At 38.9% G+C, this 23,025-nt stretch overlaps 1 long non-coding RNA gene across 1 annotated transcript in view; it reads right to left on the bottom strand.

Annotated features, from left to right (window-relative positions):
* The window catches only part of LOC109405234 (uncharacterized), a 332,453-nt gene that overhangs the window by 262,045 nt on the left and 47,383 nt on the right, over positions 1 to 23,025 (bottom strand). The window lies entirely within an intron of this gene.

Here is a 23,025-nt window from a genome sequence, read left to right as displayed (position 1 = left end):
CTGATTGATAACAAAACCAGCTAGGTATCAAACAGCCGTCTCATTTCACTAAATATAACACTGAAAAAAAAGTATAGTATAATATAATTAGTTATCAACTTGAACTTATGATCAACGAAATTTTCGATAATGTGCACATATCAATTTGCTATCTTTACTCAGGTTCATTGTGACTCTCATCTCAAAGACATTCGTTTGGGTCGAACGTGCCTCTGGAGCCGACCTACTGATTGGTCGGCTTCATGCAAAATAGCTGTAGATAGACAAATTGAACGTAATTTGATCAACTGCCAGAAGGATTCGGTGGGCAGGGTATACTACTAGAATGCCAAATATCAACCCATTATATATAGAACTTATTAGAATGATGCACATTGAAATGCCTAAAAACTGTTGAAAACTATCCAGTGATAAGCTACTAGCAGATTGTTTTAGATTAGTAATAATCCATTTCTGGAACATTTCAAACTGTAATTTTTTTTTTATTAGGAGAATATCAACTATGACTGATAATAGTTGCATTGGGTCATCTAAAATAGATTTACATAGCTCATAGAAATGAGATAGCTGCGCAAAAAAAAAAATAAAAAAAAATTTTACACGTTTTACGTGCATATGCCCCACTGTGTATCAAACGAAACTTTTACCGTAGATTTTCTTTTAAATGACTGCAATAACTTTCTTTTATGGGGTTGAGGTACTCCAGAAAAAATCAGACATCTACTGTGATTGTGGCATAATTCGGGCGTTAATGGGTTAAGCAGTTTCTTCAAGTACTTTCCCAGGAATGTTTGATCAAGAATCGCTTTTAAGAATTTCGTCTAGGAATCGCCAAATTTATAACAAAAAGTTTTTTTAAGAAGGGATTCTTTAAGACAGTCATCCAGAAATTTCTTTAGAATTCCCTTCAGAGATTATTTCAAGAATTCTTCCAGGCATTTTTGTGCAATTCCAGCCTCAGCAGCTATTTCCAAAATAAAATCATGTAGGAATTTCTGCAGGAATCCCAGAAGGAATTTCTCATGGAATTCTTGGAGGAACCCTTGAAATAATTTCCGAAAAAATCTTTATAACTTTTTAAGATTTTTTTTTTATTAATTTTTGTTAAACTCTATGAAATTACTGTTGAAGAAATCCTGCACTGAAATTACTGAAGAAGTCTCTTAATCTCAGAAAAAAACTCCGAAGATAATTTAGAATTTGTCCCTGATGGAATGTCAGAACTCCAGAATCCAGAAATGTCAGAAAAATCTCCACATGATTTTTTAAGAAATCTTCAGTAAAATGTCTTTTAAAATCTCAGGAAGAACTTTTGAATTAATCTCCAGAGGATCTGAAAAAAAACACTGCGAAATTTGTGAAGAAATTCCAGCCGGGAAGTTTGAAAATCTTTTTTTGAGAAATAAATGGAGAAATTCTTAGGAAAAACCATGGGTGCAATTCCTAAAAAAGTTTATAAAATAATCTCTAAGAAAATTCACGAATAAATCTTTGATGAAATTCCTTAACGAGTCTCCTGTAGATTTACTCAAGAAATCCATGAAGTTCCAAATGAATTTTGAACTTTTGATTTCATGAAGGGATCGCTGAAATAATTTTAGATAAGCTTCTGTAAAGATCCTTAAAAACTCAAGAAGAATTCCAGTAGAAATTCTTAGGAAATGTTTTCGAATCAATCCTTATCCGCAGAGAAATTTATAGAACTTTTTAAAGACAGCTCGGAGGAAATTATAGGGAAATACGTGGAGGAAAATTTGAGCAAAACCTGAAGGAATTTCTGTATGGATTTTCTGGCGGGAGTTCCGAATAGTGTTCTTAAAGCAATTTCTAAACAAATCTCTGGTGGACTTCTTGATCGAATTTCTGAATGAATCTTTGAAAGATTTTACGAAATCACTGGAAGAATTTACGAAAGAATCTTTGAAAGAATTTTTCAAAGTAATCGCTGTAGAAATTTGTAAAGGAATCCCTGCAAGGGTTTCCTAAACGAATCCATAGAAAAATTTCTTAATTAATCCCTAGCAAAATTTAACGAGGAATTTATCGAAATCGGCATCAAAGTATTTTAAGACATTTTTTTGGATAAATTCACAAGTAAATTTCTTAAGGAAACCTTCTGAAAACATCCATGGAGCAACTATGAAAGCAATCCATAGATGATTTCGTGATGGAATCCTTGGACTAATATATGAGGGTATCTCTTAAAAAAAATCTGAAGAAACCTCCAGGAAAATTTCTTAAAAAAAGGCAGAAAGAATTTCTTTAAAAAAAACTTTAAAAAGTTACTGAAGGAGTCTGTGAAACATTTTGTAGATAAATCTATTGATAAATTTCTGGAGGATTTATATTTCCCGAAGCAATCGCTGAAAGCTATTCTGAAGCAATCCGAGGATGATTTCCTTAAAGAATTCTAGTACGGAATTTTGAAAGAAATGGGGGAAAATTTTTGGAGAAATTTTCGGAAAATCCTCAGAAAGTAACTCTAAATGAAATTTAAGAGTAATTTCTGAAGAAATCCATATCGGATGTTATAAAAAAGCTTTCGTAAGGAATCCGTAAAAGTCTTGCTGAAAGGAATGTTTTAAAAGATCAACTAAAGGCATGCATGGAGCAATTACGGAAGGAATCCAATGCAAAATTTCCCTGGCAGAATATTTATTTAATTCTCCGGAAAATTTTCTGCAGGGATGGCTTTAGAATTTCTGAAGAATTTTTACAGGCATCCATGGAGTAATATCTGAAAATATCTATGAATTGTTTTCCAAATGCATCCTTTAATAAAGTTCTGGAGGAACATTTAAAATAAAATCTGTAGCAATCCTCGCAAGATTTTTTATAAAAACCTTTTGAGAAATTTCGGAGAAATAGTCAATGAAATATTTTAATAAATCCCTGTTAGAAATCTACAGGAATCTCTGGATAAAACCTAGATATAAATCTTTGAAAGATGTTTTAAAGAGCTCGTAGAGTTATTGCCGGGGAATTTTGTGAAGTAATCCGTGGGCACTCATACTGGTAGGAAATGAATTTTGTTTTGCTTTGTCTCAAGAGCTGGTTACTCAGTGAGTAATTTGGAGCCACTTTGATGACACCACTGCTCGAATGCCTAACCAATTTGAAGCTATGAACAACCTATATTATTTGGCTGGTTTGTCAATTAATGAACGATTCCAATATCGTGAATTTATTTCCCGATATTGTGACATTCAAAAAGGCCATCCAACTAGTTTTATTTTTAAATTTCACCGATCTTTTTTTTTCATTTATCACAAACAATAACTAGGTATCTAATATTCATAATGCCTACAATAATATTTCAGAAACCGTATTTTGAGTACAGCTTCATTTTGTGGAATTTTCACCCAAACCTCACTTTTCGATTATTAATATGAAATTATTATATTTTTTTGCAGGGAGCGTCAAAATAATAAGATTAATTAAGCTGCAAAATGCTGAGATTTTTGATCATTTTGTTCAAAAATGTTTCGTACCATTATGATGAAAATATGAAATTTTCGGATAATTTTATTAATCTTTTCGACATTAGAGATTTCCCTTTTTTTATTTTTGAGCATTTGCTTGATTTTTTTTTTAATTTTACTTACTTTAATTAATAAACCCTTCGGGGAAAGCAGGTCTGATAAATAATTTTAAAATATAAGTGACAGACAGAAAATTGTTAAAATTCACGATAATAAAACAAACAAAAAAAAGTTGGCCGCGTCCATCGTTTTTTTTTTTTTTTTTTGACGCTCTTTCAATGCCTTATGTAACAATCTTCCATATTTTTTTTAACTAACTGTTTCACCTTGAAGAGCACCCAACTATACTACATAATGGTGCAGAGGTTCCCAAGCAATATGTTATTGCAGCATCTTCGAAATTTTCAAAAATGTCGTGGCACACCTACATCTTCTTAAACATGTTTTTTTTTTATTTTGACAAATCAAATATAACTTGCCGCATATTTTCGAAACGCACTTCCGTGGGTATTCATCTCTCGAAATATTTCCGCAACAGCACGGCAGCTACACGTTCTCTCTGAACAAGTACTCAGAACATCTATTATGCGCAGACGAGTTCCAGCACGACGCCAGCATGGATGCCGAAGCGATTTCCCATTTGATTTTGCTGGAAGTTGAGCACTGATGCCGGGAATTGGCACTGGACTAGGTGCAGTTAACTCGTTAAAAATCAACTTTCGGGCAGAAAATCTTCACAACAAACACTGTTAACAACAAGTTCACGCAATAAGGTATCTGATTCAGATGGAAGAAGTGGGCAAAAAACGTCGTTTCGTTGTGAAATTTGGTAATGCACAATTTTGTATACTTGTAGTGTTGGGAGTGGAATCAAAAACCCTACTATGTTTCTTAGAATCCAAAGAAAATTAGGTTTCCCAAATGACTTTTCTTAAGAATATTTGTGTAAAGTGTTAGTAATGTTTGCAAAATTCAAAAGTCATATTGATTTTATTGTAGAAACTATATAAAAATGCCAAAAGCTTCAGATGCAAATGTACATCTTAAGCAAGCAGATGATTCCTAATTATTCTACCAAACGCACTGAGAATTACAGTTGAACTTCAATAGTTGCACAGAATTTTCCAAAATTTTCAAATTTCTTTGGGAACTCCAATACAATACAGAATGTTCAAAGTGGTTAAGTCATTTCGTCGTTTATTTCTGTAAAACTTGATGCACTAAGGTTTCAAGTACACAGGGTCAAATATTTGACAAGGAATGAACTTAAGATTAATGGAGATTAATGGAAATTCGATCGAGTCAAATAAGATGTCTGTTTTTTTTTACAAATATTTGACCCTGTGTACTAGAATCTTGACTTTAATCGTCGTGTTTTAAGAAAAGCTTAAAAGACTGTCTTTTTCATTAGTTTTTATGACTATTTTTGAGCGAATATTTAATTGATTTGGGGCACAAAATTGATTTAACATGTATGAATATCAGTACTTTATCATGACCCATATTTGCTTCGACTGATATAACTGCACAGCTTTTGCCAAATAAATAATACGATTCATTTGAGTTGAACATCCAATCCATTTCAAAACCTTCCAAAAGTCAATCTCCCTTCAAACACGCTCTATCGCATGCGCACGCTCAGTTCCTCCAATTTCAATTAACGCTAATTGTGGCATCGATCGAACCCGAACCTCAATCACAACAAAATGCGCAATCATTGGACGTATCTAGCCATAACTTCATTACCAACTAGCGCTCAATTAGATCCCCCTCGGACGTACTACAGGACGGCACGGCGGATGATCACGAGTTGTTGCCTGGTTGTTGGTTGAAAAGTGCTTGCTACCATGCCCCCGTGGTGAGGCGACCCATTACAGTCATTGGTAGCTGCTGAGGCACAATGATGATCATTCGCGATCACCGGATCACAGAAGAATGGAAGTCCGAAGAGCAACGAAAACTACTTAACCCCATATAGGCATGAAATCATGCATAAGTTTTTAAAAGGGTTTATTTATCTTATTGTTTACTACAATATGTACAACGAACTGTTGACTTTGGTCTACTGCAAACAACACAGGAAAATGATGCAATCAATCATAAGAAACAAACAGAAACTTAAGCTTTAAGTAAGGACCTTTTCGAAAGTTATGCAAGAATCACTAGGAGAGGCATTTGCCAGCTGCTCCGATAAAACCTACTCGAAGAGAGCGACAAACCGATTGGAATCAATTTACAATAAATACGACAAAAATATGAGCTCGATAAAGTTTCACAAATTATGTGATGGAAGCAATATCGACCTGTCGACCAACGCAACCAACGTGGTGAAGTGCTCCGCTCACTGAGCCAAATCAAGCCAGCCAGCCAGACGAGAGGGATTCGCAACCTGCCTGTGCGTGTGACTCAATCCCGCAAAGATTGAGAGAAAAGCGATCAACACACTCAATCGTGTCCATGTCGCAGGATTATCTCGATCGAAACAAAAAAATAAACTCGTCTCAAACCAAAGCGCCATCCAATGCCGTCATATCAAAGCTGAGCTAAGCCGGTCGTCGCCGTCTCATATAAGGAAACTTTCCATCCCACCACCCACTCTGCTCCAGCTCCTACAGATAGGTGTCTTCCCTTTTGCGAAGAAAACAACCGCGCCAAAACGCGAAAGACGTCTGCCACCGCGCGCGCCTTTATTGGCGCTATAAATAAACACAATTTAGATCTTTCGGGTTCAAGTTACCGTGACAAGTCTCTAGAGAGAATGCAGACAGCGTTGTTTCGAAACTTCGTTGAGGCGACCTCCGCGAGTTCGAGTTGGCAGGCGACGGACGGGAGCGACCAAAACCTGGCGGCCATCAACCGAACCACGCCGAGTCTGCACACATAGGAAAAGTCGCTCTCACCAACACTACTGCTGGAAATCGTTGGGCAGTGTAGTGGTGCCTAGGCCACGCCCATCACACAAACTAGCGCAACGGAAGTTGGTGTGTGTCTCCAACACTATCAAGGCGCATTCTCGCCGGACGGTGCTGCCCCACGGTGGCGGGTTCCAGAAGCTTGATTTAATTGAAAATCGTCGTAGCTCTGCCAGGCGGCAGAATATCAACCAAATGTGTGTTAAAAATAAAATAACTTCTCTGCTATTTTCGTCCCCGAAAGGAACGGCCGAAGACATGGTTAGCCAGAGCGGCAATAGATTCCTATTCACAAATTGAAAGTGACACATTTTATTGGTTTACGCGTGAGAGAAGGTTTCTTGGGATGGGATGGGATGGGACGGGTGAATCAATTGGCCATTAATTGCATTCAACTCATGTTCGCCGTTTTTATTGCAAGTTCTACACTTTCTAGACGCGACAACAACGTACACGAAAATCTGCTACCAACTCGAATAGGATCCGCATTTATTTTTCCTCTGCTTGGTAAATTCTGATTGAAAATTCATGTAAGAATCTTGTCGGTTTCTTGCGCCTTCTTGCCTTGGATTTGCTCGTTGAGGAGCAGGAACCAGTTGGCGATCTGAAACCAGTTTTCGATTATCGAAATTTTTGCCGGTTTCCACAGTATCATAAATTGAGAGCTTTATTGAGTAAATGGGTCTGGAGATTTGTTTCGATGGTGGATGGGGAGATGTTATCGGCTTTCGTATAGATTCGCTTGAAAAAGTTTCGGTTTGAGTCGGATCTTGCAAAAATGGGAACTGTGCAATTTGATAAATAATTATTGAAAAATATGGAATTCCTATAGGTAATCGAATAAATCGGAGATGAATTTAAAAAATAATTGAGATGATCACTAAATGAAGTGCATTCTTGTTTCGGACCTAGTTCATGGAGGCGCATGGTTGCCTATCCAAGTTTCTTTCATTTCTTTGAGTGTTTCACATACATACCTACATATTGCCGCTCGGAATGGAAAATAGTGGTAAAATAGGACCATTCCTGAGAAAAATTATGCGAAAAATCGAATGGTGCATCACATGGCATACATTCCAAGTAGCAATATATGAGAAACTGATATATAAAAAAACGACCTCAAACGGACAATAACCGTTTCATTTTAATTCAAATCCTAAGTCCTTCTTCTTTTTTCTCATCTCGCTGACGCAACGACCTAGTTGAGACGAAGCCTGCTTTTCATTTTAGTGTTTTATGAGCACTTCCAAAGTTATTAACTAAGAGCTTGGTTGTTTTGGAAATTTCAACTTTGTGACTCTTCCATCTGAAAGTGCGATAGAAATTCATTTTTCTTTTTTTAATAAAGAGAAAGTATTGGAAAATTGCAGAACAAACCATTGCTTTATTTGCTCAATTTCATAAGTTATGTGTTATTTTTTTTGCGAACGACCCTTCAAAAAAGTGTATTCGTTTCAACATGTTCTAGAGGTTTTTGGAATATTGGTTTTCGATTTTTTTAGAATTTGTTCTTTCATATAAGCTGGTAGATCACTTGATAATTCTTCAGGCATTCTTCGAAATTGTTCCAGGAATGCTGACATTATTCATTAAGGAAAATCTGGTGGAATGCACCACAAAGACTTGTTAGGATTCCTCAGAAAATTCCGATTGGAAATCCTTCAGGAGTATTTGGAGGACTCCGAAAAGCGATTACTGAAGAAATTCCAGTTGACATGGTATGGGAGATCCCAGCAAGAATTCATGAAAAAATCCTGGAGGAATCACAAGATGGATTTGTATAAAAAAAAACTTTGAGAAACCACCACATCAAGAACTCCCAATTTGGCATTTCTGGGAAATTTCAAGAGGATTCTTTCAAAGATTTCTCCATGGATTCCTATAAGAATTCTACTTGGTATTTCTCTGGGTTCACCTGTCCAAAAATTCTTACTGAGATTCATTCAATTATAATTGATGGGATTCATCCAGCAATCCACTAAAAACTCACCCTGATTCCTATTCAGGAATTCCTGAATTTTCAGAAAAAAATCCTTAAGGACTCCTGCTAAACTTTCTCCAAGAACTCCTCCGAAAATTCTTCCTAAGAGTCATTCAAGAGTCAATGACTTTTTCATGAACTTTTAAATTGAATCCTTCTCCAAGATTTTCTTAGAATGACTTTGACAAATTTTCAAAAATAGGGTAATTGGGTATAATGCGCCCTACCCAACTTTTTAACGGGGCTGGACGCTTTTTTTATTTTTGATGGGGCGTATTCCCCCGGTTGTTTTGAAACGGCACAATTTGGAAGGTTTTCCAAAAACGCTTTAAAACCGCCCAATTTTCCACCACGAAAAAAAAAATCAGGAGATACCTTGATCTATACTCTACATGTGTACGAAAACCGATTTTGAAAATTTTGCTTCGCTATTTTATAAAAAATCAAAACGTGAGGAAATGGATCCAGTTTAGCCTTAAATGAATTTCTGAAAAAAAAATGTCGTGGTGAATCCTAATCTGATCCGTTTAGTAGTTCCTGAAAAAGTCTTTGATTCCAGAATGAAAATTTAAGAGAATTTTTTAATGTCTTCTTAGAAAAAAATCTGTAGGAATTTATAAAGTTTTTAAATTCATGCAGTAAGGTCACAACAAAACGTTTGAGATATTCTTGAAAGAAACTCTGGATAAATTTCTAAAGCAAATCATAGAGAACCCTTGAGGGAGCTCCTGAAGGAATACGTGGAGAAATTACTGAACTAAATATAGGAGGAATTCTTAGAAGAAACCTTAAAGAAGCTCCTTATAAGATTTATGAGTAACTTTTTTTTTCAAATTTTTGAAAGAATAATAATAAGTATCCTAGGCAAATTTCTTAGGGAAAATCTTTGGAAAATTTCTGATGGAATCCATAAAGAAGTTCCTGAAAGAAAGAAATTACTGAACCAAACATATGGGGAATTCCTAAAAGATTCCTTAAAAAATTTATAAAAAAAATCTTGAAAAATTGTTCAAGAAAATCTGGAAAGAATCCTTGGATAAAAGCAGAAGAAATCCTGAATTTTCTGAACAAATCGTTGGATACCTCTGCAGGAGCTGAGAGAATTCGTAAAGGCACTCTTGAATGAATTCAAGAAGTAAAATTTGGAGAAATTCTTAAAACAACCATTGGATGACCTCCAGAATGCATCTTTTGTTGATTTTTCCCAGGAATTCTTGGAGGAGTCCTTGAATAAATTTCTGAGTATTTTTTGGAAAATTTTTGAAGGAATTCTGGGTCATCGAGTCTTAAGAAAAACATCTCGGAGAATTCCTGAAAGAATCTTAGAATATTATCCTGAAGAAGACCATAGAGGCAGGAGGTTTTCAGAGTAAACCGTCAATTGGTTCATCAGATTTGTGCTCTTGAAAATTCGAGGTGTGGCTTCGTCATATCTTCATCTTTAAAATCCTTAATAATTGTTCGGAGACGAACCAGCTTCGGTCTGAAAGTCTCGATAATAAAGATATAAAAAAATATAATTACTCAAACGATTTCTGAAGGAATCCTTGGAGAAATTACCAAAAAAAAATACATGGAGAAATTCATGATGCAATCTTTGGTGAAATTCCTGGAGTATTTCTGGGAGATATACCTTAATGAAACCTTGGAGGATTTCCTAAAAAGCATGAAATAATTATTGCTGCACTCCTTGAAGGATTTTCAAAAGGAATGCTTACCTAAATTCTTCAACTATTTTTTTTTCCAAAAAATCCAAACAGGAACTTGTGAAGGAATCTTTGGTGAATTTTCGAAAAGAATTCCTTTAAAAATCTTTGGAGTTATTCCTGAAGCAAAACATGAAGTAATGCCTAAAGACATTTTTGGATGAAATTCTGAAGCAATTCATGGTAGGATTTTCAAAGGAACCCTTGGAGGAATTTCCGAAAGATATTGAAGAGGAATTCCTGAGGAAGTCCTTGGCAATTAAAATGAAAAATCCTTGGATAAATTGCTTAACCATTTATAAGTGGAATTTATATAATAATATTTGGAGTAATTTCAGGAAGTATACGTGAGAAATTTTCAGAAGCAGTTTTCGGAGCAGTTTCAGAAGATTTATTGAGGGGCGTGTCAGAAGGAATCCTTAGAGAAACTCGTGAATAAAATTTTGGAGGATGCCCATAAAGAGTTCTTGTAGGAATTCCCTACGGGATCCTGGTATATATTTAGGATAGAATTCATGCCGAAAGTTCTATTAGAACTATGGAAGGAATTGTGGAATAAATCTTTGGAGGGTTTTTTGCATACTTGGAGAAATTACTGAAGATATCCATGGTGGAGTGTTTAACCCTCCTAAGATGTTAGGTTTTTCTCACCACGACGGCGTAGTGCACGTTCAACGTGCCTGTCTGGGTCATATTGACCCTAACATTCTAGTATTTGAACAAATCCTTGCAGAAATTTGAGAAAATTCTGAGAGAAACCTTGCAGAAATTCCTAGGCGTCACCCTTAGAGAATTTTTAAAAGAATTTTTTGGGTAAACTCTTGATTGAATTCATGAAAAATATTTCCATGATATTTTCAAATAGATCGCTAAATAAACTTTTGGAGGATGAATAGAAGCACATTCTTGGGAAAAATTCCTTGGAAGATTAATTAAGGAAATCCTTGAAGTAGTTGTAGATGAAATCGTTGGAGATTTTTTCATGATTTAAGCATTTATCTAGAGGAATTAAAAAAGAATTCTGGGGAAAATTTCTGTCGATTTTCTTGGAGAACAATTTCATGAGAACTCCTTGAAGGAATTTTTAAAATAATCGTAGGAGAAATTACTAAAGTGATAATTGAGGAGACACTTTAAAAGAATCACAGAGAAATTCCTGGAGAATCCTTGAGGGATTAATGAATTGATTGATTTGTATTTATTAAAGAGACTTGGCCGGAATTTATAAAGGGATCCCTGGCGGATTTTTTGTAAAAATTTCTGAAGGATTCCTTAAGAAATCCTGGGAGGATTCTTTACAAGATTCTTGGAATAACTTTTGAACAAATCCATGGGGAATTCCTGAAATAATCATTAGAAAAAATCTTTGAAAAAAAAAACTTTTAAAAATCGTTGAAAAATTTCGCTGAGGAATTTCTCAAAGAATTCTGAAAAGACCCCGTGAAGCATTCTTTGGAGGGATTCCTAAAGGATACCTTGGAGCATTGGTAAGAAGAATACAGAGTCCTCTGAGGCCTTCCTGGACAAGCAATTTTTCTACAAGAAACACGTTCAAGTAGTCTTTCAAGGATTCCTATAGAAAGCCTTCAATTCCGTAGGAATCATTGAAGGACTTCTTGAACATGTCCTTGTCGAAAAACTGAAGAAATCCTTGGAGAACTTGCTAAACAATCTCTAGAGAATATCTATAAAAACTATTGGAGTAATACCTGAATGTTTGCCTGAAAGATCAATAGTAAGGATCCCTGGAAGAGCCCAAAGGGAAATCCCTAAAAATAATATAAAGGAAATACTTAGAGACGATTCCCAGAAGTGCTCACGGGCTTACATAACTATTGGACAGCTCGTAAGGCATGCAGAAACTCTGTACACTGGAACCTCTTTTATGCCATAGGCTGGAGGTGCATAAATTAAAAAGTAAATAAAAAGAGGGAATTTTTTGGGCTTCAGAGGCGTTTCTTGGGGATTTCAGGAGCCTTTCAAGAGAGTTCCGTCAGGTTTCGCTGGTGTTTTATTGGGCTTACGAGGATTTCAGTGGTGTTTCAATAGTATTAAAGGGGTTTCAAAGACAGTTCAAGGTATTTGAGAGATTTTCAGGGGTTTCAAGAACGTTTAAGAGCGTTCCGAGAGGTTTTAGAAACGTAAACACTTTTATTTCAGGGGCATTTCAAGGAGTTTTCCAGTGCGTTACATGGGATTTCTGGAGCTTTTTAAAGGCGTTACAAGGTGTTGCAGGGCATTTTATATTAATTATGATGATCTAAAGGGCGTTTCAATGGGATTATGGAGATTTCAGGGCATTTCTAGGCATTTCAGGTCTAGGTGGTTTTAGATGGATTCAAGATTTTTGATGGTCAGGGTCGTTCCAAGTGGTTTCAGGAAAACCCCTTAAATCCATGGGTTTCAGGGGCATTTCAAATGGATGAAACCTGCCGAAATATTTTTAAACTTCCTGAAATTCTTATGAAAACCCCTAAGCCCCTCGAACTCCATGTAACGCACGTGTGAGCATCAGCCCAAGCAACACACATGTTATACAAAAGTTACGACAGCGCAAGTTTTGGTTGTAAAGAAGTTTATTTTACGTTATTTCAACAGAATGTTAGAATTACGTAAAATAAACTTCTATATAACCAAAACTTGCGCTGTCGTAACTTTATTATAACATGTGTGTTGCTTGGGAGAAATATCCGAAAACGCTTACGTAACGCTTCTGAAACCTTCAAAAAATTCTCTAAAACTTCCTGAAATCAAGCTTACTATTCAGATGTTTATTAAATCATTTGCGAGTTTCCCTTTTTGCCACGTCTTTGCATCTGGTCATAGATTAGCAGTGCACAGTTCAAGCGCCAGCGAATAAAATGCAATTAATAAGTTGTGATTGGCACTCGTGAGATGAAAATTTGCAACACTGTCTGAAACTAATGCTATGGAAACCCCCTGAAACCACTCGGATCCCATGTAACGCAACTTAAACTCTCCGAAACCCCCAAAAACGCCTACGTAGCACCTCTGAAACCTGCAAGGATACTCAAAAACTTCCAGAAATGTCCCTGAATTCCCCCTAAAACCATCTCGGACCCATGTAACGCGCTTGAGAAACCCACGAAAACGCCCTGGAGACCCCCTGAAAGCTCCCAGAACCCTTGGAGTCCCACTGAGACGCCATTGAGACCCCTTTAAACATACCTGAGAGCTCCTGGTTTTCCCAGGATTCTCCTTGAGACCTTGTGGTACACTTTGAAACCCCTAAAATACCCCTGGAACCCCCTGCAAGGCCCTTGAGACCCACTGTAACTCTTCTATAACCCCCTGAGACTCCATAAAGCGCGCCTCAGTCCTCTTGAAATTCCCTGAAATACCGCTGAGAATCCACTGAAGCATCCCTTGGAACCCCTAAGCAGGGATGCCATATATACAGATTTATCTGTATTATACAGATTTTTGAGCTTCCATACAGATTTCGTTTTATATGAAAAACAGTTTTTTGAGCTAGAGGGGCCGTTATATTTTTGTATGGGATACAGATTTTTCTTCCAATTTTTGTATGGGATACAGATTTTTCAAAAAAAATCATCTGGCATCCCTGCCCCTAGGGCATAATGAGAGGATCCTGAGACCCCCTCAAACGCCCCTGACATCTTATGCAGGGCATAAAAAAGGTGCATGGATTAAAATTGCATAAGGGTAGCTTGCATAAGAAGAGGCTATATAGGGGAACTTACGTATTCTCGGCAGTTTTGTGCTCTTCGTCATGGGTTTTTTTTTTAAACCTGTTGGTCTCAGAGTTGGCCTCAAATCCTTCCGAACCAAGCTGAGTTATATGCCCAAATTTCAGACAATTCGACCCACAAAAACCCCCCATGACGAAGAGAACAAACCTGCCGATAATACGCTTCGTCACCCTAGCTTATATAGCTTATATTTTTAATTACAAACCAATCTTTCCACCACTTGAAAGACATATTACTAATCAACAACTTCGCAGTCGCACTTTATAGAACGCCAAGATTATGAGATAAGGCATGACAAAATGCTGTTAGTTTACATGTTAACTAGCGATATTTTTAACCAACAATCAGGTAGGAACAAAGTCCCAAACATTCCAATGGATTCTGTCTGTGTTCTACACGAACCAGTCAGCTTACTGCACCATTATCACAAAGACGAATTCCGGATCCTAAATTATCATACAATATCGCACTGATCGTTCTCAATGTCCGCTGTCAAATGGTTTGTATCGAACCACCGCCAAGCTGTTCCACCCCATTATGTGCCTTCTTAAATGGACGCACCTGAACCACCTCTCATGAAACACCTCACACCAGACAACGATGACGACGCCCGCTCGAGACAACGCTGCATGCGAATAAATAGAAACATAAATACAAATATTTATGGTTAGGCAGTCCTAAATTGTCATTCCCCTGCCATTCGGTTGCAAGATATACGCGATATAAATAGTTGCCAGATAGTAATGCTAATTCTTTTGCCTTGGTTACGCACGTCCCGTTGCGCAGGGAAAAATTCCGGTTCGACAAATGGTTCACTATCACCCAGCAAAAGGCGCCCTCTGCATGTCACATCGAGGAACAACGTGATTAAATCGTATTGGAATCCTTGGGACCCTCGGAGAGAAAGATCCTGCTCAATTGGAACTCTATGCACACCGTGCATTCACCTGGGAAACATAACTCATCGCACCGAAGACATCAATTAAAACGCAACCAGTATGTTTTTGCAATGATTGCGCGATTTGAATGATTTTCTATACATCGTAAAACTCGTGGAAGATGGTTCGGTTCATTCATAAAGCAGTCAGCAGTTGTTTGTTGCGGCTGGTTTCGGAAGCGCCCGAACTGGTGCAGCCGCGGAAGACTGATTGACGAACGCCTCCAATGGATGAGGAGCGAGGATGTCCAGTAGTAGTATCCGCCGAGGCGACGTCAGTGGCGGCCCATCAACCTACTGAACACACAGGAACACGAGTCTGTCACAAAACGATGTACAAAGCTGCTGCACTGACTGACTGACTGGCTGGGAATCAGGGGAAAATGTATGAGCAGACGTTCGATCGTAAAAAACTTTTATTGCTTTAATATAAACAAGGAAATTTAACTTCTGTACGGTGTGAATGGCGCACGAGAAAGAACTTGGCGCGGGAAAAACGAAAACATCATCGGCGGAAAATGGATGTTTAATCGGTCGTCGGTTTGGTCAAGATCCGCACGCAGGTGAACGCGGTGGTTTTGGTTGATTTAACTGGATCCGATCGATTGACCTGGATTAGATGTTTGCTCGCTATGGACAGGCAACAGATGTTTGTTGAGCGGTGCGTCATTTCAATGTAAATTTGGGACGTCCTGCATGGTTGGGTGTCGATGACAACTTTGTACTGATTGGTGGGAAGCTGTCAATTGATAGAAGAGAAATGGTATCCGTTGGGTTATCTCCCGATTCAATTTATAAGTCACAGAGTTCCGTTATGATAACTTGCATACGTGGGAAAAACGGGCTGACTGTTCAGCCAGATACTCAAGCGACAGTTTGTTGACACACCTCTATAACACCTAATTAGTTTGTGATTTTGTTCCAAAATAAATAAACAATTACGTCATAATCATTCTTTATCAAGCCATCAACCGCCATGTTTGTCAACAACCTACACCTTGGACGAAAATAATCTTAAACACTAGTCCTATAAACAAGGTATATAGACGAATAAATATTTATGAGTGGGAAAAAATACGACAAGGACCAACGACCCGGCACCAACCTCGAGAACCCTGAGAAAATTATCTAATCTAGTTTCATAACTCTGTTTACCTCATTAACTCACCGTACTAACGAATCCGAAGAACTTGAATTTCAGCGCTGCAGCCATGCAGAAGTAATAACAGAAAAATGGAAACGAAAGCATCGAAATGGAATAACTTTTCCTTCGCGCCCGCACGGGGACATCAACTCTTGCTTTTACTTGCTTGGTCAATATATAGAAGCCCAGAAGAGAGCTGCAAAACGCTGAAGACGAGAGCAAATCTAATATATTTTCAGGCAACATCATCGTTTCGCCAGCAGCCAGCATTTTGATAAAAAAAGACAATCATCATTATCATCTCATCAGTATTTACCGCCTTTCCGTTCTGAGTTTTCTTATTTGTGAGCTTGTTTTTTCGCTTCTTACTTAGATGCGTTCCATCCATCCACTCCACTCGTCTGTCGATGAGCAGATTCCGACACTGCCATGCCAAGGACCCGGGTCGGGTACTCATCAGAAAGGGGTCGCCTTGGAGCATTTTTTCTTCTCCGGTCCGGCTCCGGCTTTCGAGCACTGTTACTGAGCTGAAGCTAATCAACAGCAAGCACAAGGATTTAATTTACGATATCCTTTGGAGCATCATCGAAGTGGAAAAATTTTGCATGCTCAAGATAAATGAAAATAAATTCCCTGATGGACAGCTGAACGAACAGTGGAATCCCACAAGAATTGAACCAGAGAGAAACCACAGAAAAAAAAAACTTACGCCCATATATTCTTATTGAATTAATTACGATCAAAGCTGATTTTATTCTTCTGATTTTGCCTGACTCTGATCGTTCCCTTGTCGGATGATTGACTAAAAGGAAAAGTTTGTCCCGGGGGGTACTTGCAAAACGAGTGGACGAGTGGAGACCTCCATTGGCGATTGCTGCTTCCTCCGCACCGCACCGCACAGCAGATTCTGCACTGGAACCACATTGAAGAGAATTATGCAGATTATATGCACTGGAGAGAAGTTTTAAGATATGTACATTGTAATATGGATGGCTACAATGTTCTGCAGTGTCGTAGCTTGAACAAATTGACTCTGCAAGCGCAAGCATTGACCATGGAAGCGGTCGAACGAGTTAAACCAGAAGGAACGCGTGGGAGTGAATGCAAGAAAAAAATCATACCGAACTGTTGGGTTAGTGATTTTTTTGTTTGATGGAATGTGAGTAGGAAGATAGAGAAATTGAAGTCCATTGAAAATTTCGATGGAATTCAGTACAATTATGAGGAGAGTTGACTCTTTTTTTGAGAATTTTTAAATTTAATAGTATAAACATATTAGAAACGTGTGTGTTCTAATATTTTTCAGGTAGATTAGGGAGGTTTTTTGGGCTGAAATGCCTGTTTCTCAGGATTTCATGAGGTTTCAAATGGGTTCCAGGGGCGTATTGGTGGGTTTTCGGGGATTTACAGTACAATTAGGGAGGTTCAGAAACGATTTCCTTGACATCAGCGACCTTTTAAGACACATATACCGTCTTCAGCAAGAGGCTGTATAGACTGAACGAAACTTAACACTAGACAAATAACATACGGGGCATGGATATGGATACGGAGAACAAAGTTTTCTTACAAAATGTTTCATCTCCTGGAGCGGAAATCGAACACTCAACCTCAGCATGGTGCGATAAGTAGCTTGGTGGCCTTAACCGCACGGCTACGAGGCTCCACATTTGGAAATGTTTTAGGAGCGTTTCAATGAGTTTGAAGGAGGTACAACAGGAGTTCAACGGTGTTTTTGGGATAAATTCCCATGTGTTTTCAGGAGTTTCAGGGTTACCTTAGGAGGTGCCAGGGATGTCTCAAAGGCATTTATTGGAGTTTCAGCGATATATCAAAGGGTTTCAAAAGACTCTTTAGGAACGTTCTATTGCTTTTCAGGGAGATTCGAAGACTTTCTGGTTGATCATGGGGTTACATGAATTTCAATGAACAGAATAAATAAAAAATGGGAACGAACATAAAATAATATTTTTGTTGAGCAGGCTTGATGGTTAAAGCACGTGACTATCACGCTGAAGACCTAGATCGAATCCCACTCCCGACAAATTCGCAAAATGTGAGTTCTTCCTTCGGATGTGAAGTAGGGCATGGGTCCCGAGATGAACTAGCCCAGTGCTAAAATTTCAATATTACGTAGTTCAGCATTGGACTATCACAGTAGTATTTTAGAGTGCGAAAATGCAGAAAAAAAGGGTGCAATTTCATCAAATTAACCACCCGATGTCTTCAGAGCACTTATTCAGCGTAGAAATAGTGCGCTGAAAACACCAATCAGATTTGCTGTAATCGGGCACTTTTGTACAGGTTTGCAATCATAATACATGCGCAATACAGATTAAAAAAAAAGTTTTTTGTAGCCTGATTTTCCGCATCAACGGAAAACTGACAGCATATTGAGCTTCTCGAAAATGTTTAGCATTCAACGAGTTTCTCGTCGACCACTAGGTTGCGCGCCAGGGTATGATGTGTGTTGGGCACTTTGCGATGATCAACTCGAATCCATACACCAACGGACCGAATGTGACACGCTAAGTTTTTCACTATTCAAATCACTATTAATCAATAGTTTAATGAAGTAAAAGCGTGTGGAGCGGACCTGGTGTGATGGTTAGAACACTTGAGTATCACGTCGAGGACCTGGGATCGAATCCCACTCCCGACAAACTTGCAAAATGTGAGTTCTTCCTTCGGAAGGGAAGTAAAGCGTAGGTCCCGAGATGAACTAGCCCAGGGCTAAAAATCTCGTTAATACAGATAAAAAAAGTAAAAGCGTCGTTATCGTCAATAATATCTTTGTTGCTCACTATTTCCAGGCATAAGAACGATCAATGTATTGCACAAAATTGGATCCGTTCCCTAAGAGAGATAGAGCTTTTGGCGCGAACCATTTTGATACTTGTTTATTTACATTTTGTATGGCGCACAACCCGACGCATGGGCTGTCGGTGCACGAGTTGTTGGCCAGTATGCGGATTTCAGAAAAGATTCACAATTGATCAATTCAATCAAAATCAATGCAACCAGCTGACTCTTCGGAAATTATCATCATGTGATTGAGCACCGCAGTGCTTACAATCAACTTCGGTCAATGAACGTGTGAATGCCTTGCTACCCGGCTGTTCATTCAGTTGACGGGGTTAAATAAGATAATCCACTAAACGTCAAAACGTCAAACGTCGTTGGCCTCTTCCTGATTTGGACTTCATGTATGCTGTATGTACATATTAATATCAATGGTTTAAACACGGATAGTTCTTCTAGTGCTTTTCTAGGGACTCAACAACACTGACAGTCATAACTAGTGTTCATTTGGAACACTAAGAATAAAATTCATGCTCACCCAACCTCATGCAGCTACGTTCGGTCAAGTTGTAATTTCAAAGAACTTTTAAAAATCACCTGAATCTCCATTGTTGCCCATGTTGGAATAGTCGATGTAACCACCACTGACAATGTCAGCAAATACAAACTAACATCCAACACATTTGCAAGTTTGTGACCAGTATTTTTCAATATAGCATATGATATAAACTTCACTTAGAAGGATACGTGGAAAAATCTTAGATTTTGTAGTATTTCTATCCAATTTGACCAATAATTTACCTATCTGTACATATGTACGTTGAGTTATTTGAAAAAATCATATTTTTTTTGTTAAAATTTGCGTTGAAAACTACAGTGGTGGTTGCGACGACTAAGTATGCGAATATGGACAGTATGGTTTATACTCACGGCTTATACATATACAACCTCTTCCTGGAATTTCTCGGAAACATTTTAAAGCTCATCTTAAACCTTCTAAAACTCCCTGAAAGTTCCGTAAAACCCTTGGGAAGCCGTCTAAATCCCCCTGGAGCCCATTGAATTCTCCTGAAGACCCCCTCAAACGCCTTGAAACGACTTGGAACTTCTACGACACCCCCTTCTCCCACCAAAAGCTCTTCCGAAACTCCCTGAAGCCTTCAGAAACCCTAAGAAGCCCTAGAAACGTCTTGAAACCCAATAAGGCAGATTAAAACGCAATGGAAATTCCTTTGAAACCGCCCTGAAGCTACCGAAGCCCCCTGGTGCATTTGTGCACCTCTGATTCAATACCCAACATGAGAAATGGACGACCAAGGTTCCAGGAACTTTTGAATAAGTTTCAATGGGTTGCAACTACATTAGCTGACGCTCATCGCGCTGACTTAGTGCACGCTCAGTATACCTGTCTGGGTCATAAAGGCCCCAACGCACGACTATGGTTAAGGGCATTCCGAGAGATTTGAAGGGCGTTCGATAGCGTTCCAAGGAGTTTCAGGGGCAAATCAAATTGATCATGTGGATTTCAAAAGCGTTTCAATGGGAAAATGGAGGTTTCGGGCCGTTTCAAGGTATTTCAATGGCGATTCATGAGATAATAAGGGATTTAGAGGGACCTCAGAAGCCTTTTAAGATCGTTTCAAGTGGTTTCAAGGGTGTGTCAAGTCGATTCGAGTCCATCGAGGGATTCAGAAGGTATCAGGAAGAGCAAAACTAACGGTGGATGGCGTTTGCCGCTGCCAAAGTCGCGCTGAACACTGAGATAAGGGCAAGAAAAAAAGCCTGCTTTCAGGGTCTCTGTCAGAGTGCCAATGTGATTCCGTGGGGTATAATGACTTACAGGATCGTAATGGCCAAGACAAGAGGTTTAATGGCTCCACGGAGCAGTATCAGTATTAGAAGGAAACATCGAGGGGTTTTTTCCGCGTCACGTTCCGAGTCCGTAATCTCCTTTCGTAGGGCAGCTTGGGACTGGGATGGCGATGAAGAGAAGATAACCGATGAGGAACTTGCGGGGATTGCAAAGTCTCGTAGCGTAGATAAGGCCACAGGTCCGGGCGGAGATCCGAACTTGGCTTTAAAAGTATATAGCAATAGCAGAGGCTCCCGGGATAATCAGGTCTGCTGTGCAGAAATGCCAAGAAGAGGAAGTTTTTCCAGAGGTTTGGAAGTGGCAGAGCCTGGTTTTGTTGCCAAAGGCGAGGAAACCATCTGGAGACCTGTCGGCATATAGACCAATATCCTTAATCTACGAGTCGGGGAAGGTGCTCGAAAAGATCATTCTCAACAGAATGTACCTGTACAAGATTCTCGAAAGTTACTTCCAGAATCGAGTACTAGTTTACGACACAGAGGTGGGTCAGAAGTGCTTTCATAAAACCTCAGGTTTCATCCTGGGTCCGGTGTAATGGAATGCCATGTTCGATTAGCTCAGGAATTAACTGAGAAGAACCAACAGTCAGGGCAGTAAGCGGTGATCAGTGTAGACAATTGCACTATCACTTACTTGGGAGAGATGATCGATGATAAGTTCACCTTAGGTAGTCACGTTGATTATGCCTGGAAAAGAGCGTTCATAGCGTTCTATATTGGCACTGTCTTGGATGATGTCCAATAGTTCTTCGGTGTAATTAAGCGTAAGCTTCTGGTTAGTGTCGCTACGTCCATACTAAGGTATGACGGCCTGGCGTGGGGGACGGCGCTAGGAGGTAAACTGAAAAGTACTTATAGGCTATTGTACCTGAGTGTTGCGAGCGCGTATCGTACCGTGTCACACGGTGCGCTCTGCGTCATGGTATGGTGTCTATCGGCATCCTTATCTGGGAAGACATAGAGTGCTTCGAAATGCGCTGCACAAGAGGATGTCCAGAGATAAGTCAGGGATCGTCTTGAAGCTGCAGAGGAGATGGCGCGTAGATTTGGAGAATGGCTATTCAGACGCTTTACAAGAAGTGGTCCAAAAGTTTGGTTCCGAAGCGACGAAGGGTTTAGCTGCCATGTAATGCTGTTAAGTGGGTCAAGGAAAGAGTAGTCCTGGCTTTTAATTTTGTTTAAGAACACGGTTTAACTCCACACAACCTGGACCTCTCTGTTCTGGTGTCTGTTAAGGAGCTTTATAAGGGTGTTCAAGGATATCCTTTCAATAGTATGATGTACCTAAAGATCCCCTGGAACGCCCTTGAAACGCCCTGAAGCGTCCATGAGACCCGCGGAACCTCCTGAAACACCCTGAAGCGCCCCATAGGCCACATAAAACTCCCCTGGAACCCCCTGAAAACCCCTGAGCTCCCTGAGACTCCCTAAAACACCTATGAGACCTTTCGTTATTCTCGGGAACCCCCGAGGCTACCTTGGAACGCCCCTGAGATCTCCTGATACTCCGTGAAACCCCCTTAAGGCGAAACTGGAAGCATTTCCTCACTTTTTGGTTTTTGATTTTTTATTAAATAACGAAGCAATATTTTCAAAATCGGGTTTCGTGCACATGTAGAGTATAGATCAAGGTAACTTCTGATTTTTTTTGTAGTGGAAAAAGTTTTTCGTTTTTGCAGAAACCATTTTTGAACAAAATTTCACAAAAAATGGTTTCTGCAAAAATGGAAAACATTTTCCACCTCAAAAAAATTCGGAAGATACCTTGATCCATACTCTACACGTGCGCGAAAACCGATTTTGAAAATAATGCTTCGTTATTTAATAAAAAATCACAAACCGAAAATATGAGAAAATGCTTCCAGTTTCGCCTTAAGTCCCTGAAACGGCCCTAAAACCCGCTGAAATACCCCTGAGACCCACTGAAACTTTCCTAGAGACCCCTAAGACCGCTTGAAGCGTCCCTGTTAACCCTAGGAACACTCATGAGATCCCTTAAAACGCCCCTGAGGCCTCCTGAAGCGGACCCTTGATTTTCCTGTAGCCCCATGGAACCCCAGAGACGACCCTGAGACTTCATTGAAACGCTCCTAAGATCTCCTGGTAGCCCCCTGAAACCCGTTGGGACTCCCTGGATTGTCCTTTGCTCTCCCCTATAAACGTACCCTGGCCGTCGTTGGCATAGTTACTTCTCTCCTTTTTAAGCAGGGCACAAAAAAGAAGCATGAATTTAAGGTGCATAAAAATAATCGGCATAAAAAATGGTTTTAGTGTATTTAAATTACAAAAAAAGCTGTTTTTTCCGTTCTGAAAAAAATTGTTTCATTGATGAATGTTATGAAAATGTCCAGCTATTCTGCAAGAAATTTCTGTTTGAATCCAAAACAAGAAATCCTACCAAGGATTGAGATATGATGTTTTACCAGTTTCTGTTTAAAAACAATACTAAAGCTGT

This window comes from Aedes albopictus, chromosome 1, assembly GCF_035046485.1.
Source record: "Aedes albopictus strain Foshan chromosome 1, AalbF5, whole genome shotgun sequence".
NCBI classification, from domain to species: domain Eukaryota; kingdom Metazoa; phylum Arthropoda; class Insecta; order Diptera; family Culicidae; genus Aedes; species Aedes albopictus.
Note: the sequence above shows the minus strand (reverse complement) of the source record. Positions and strands in the feature narration are given on the sequence as shown.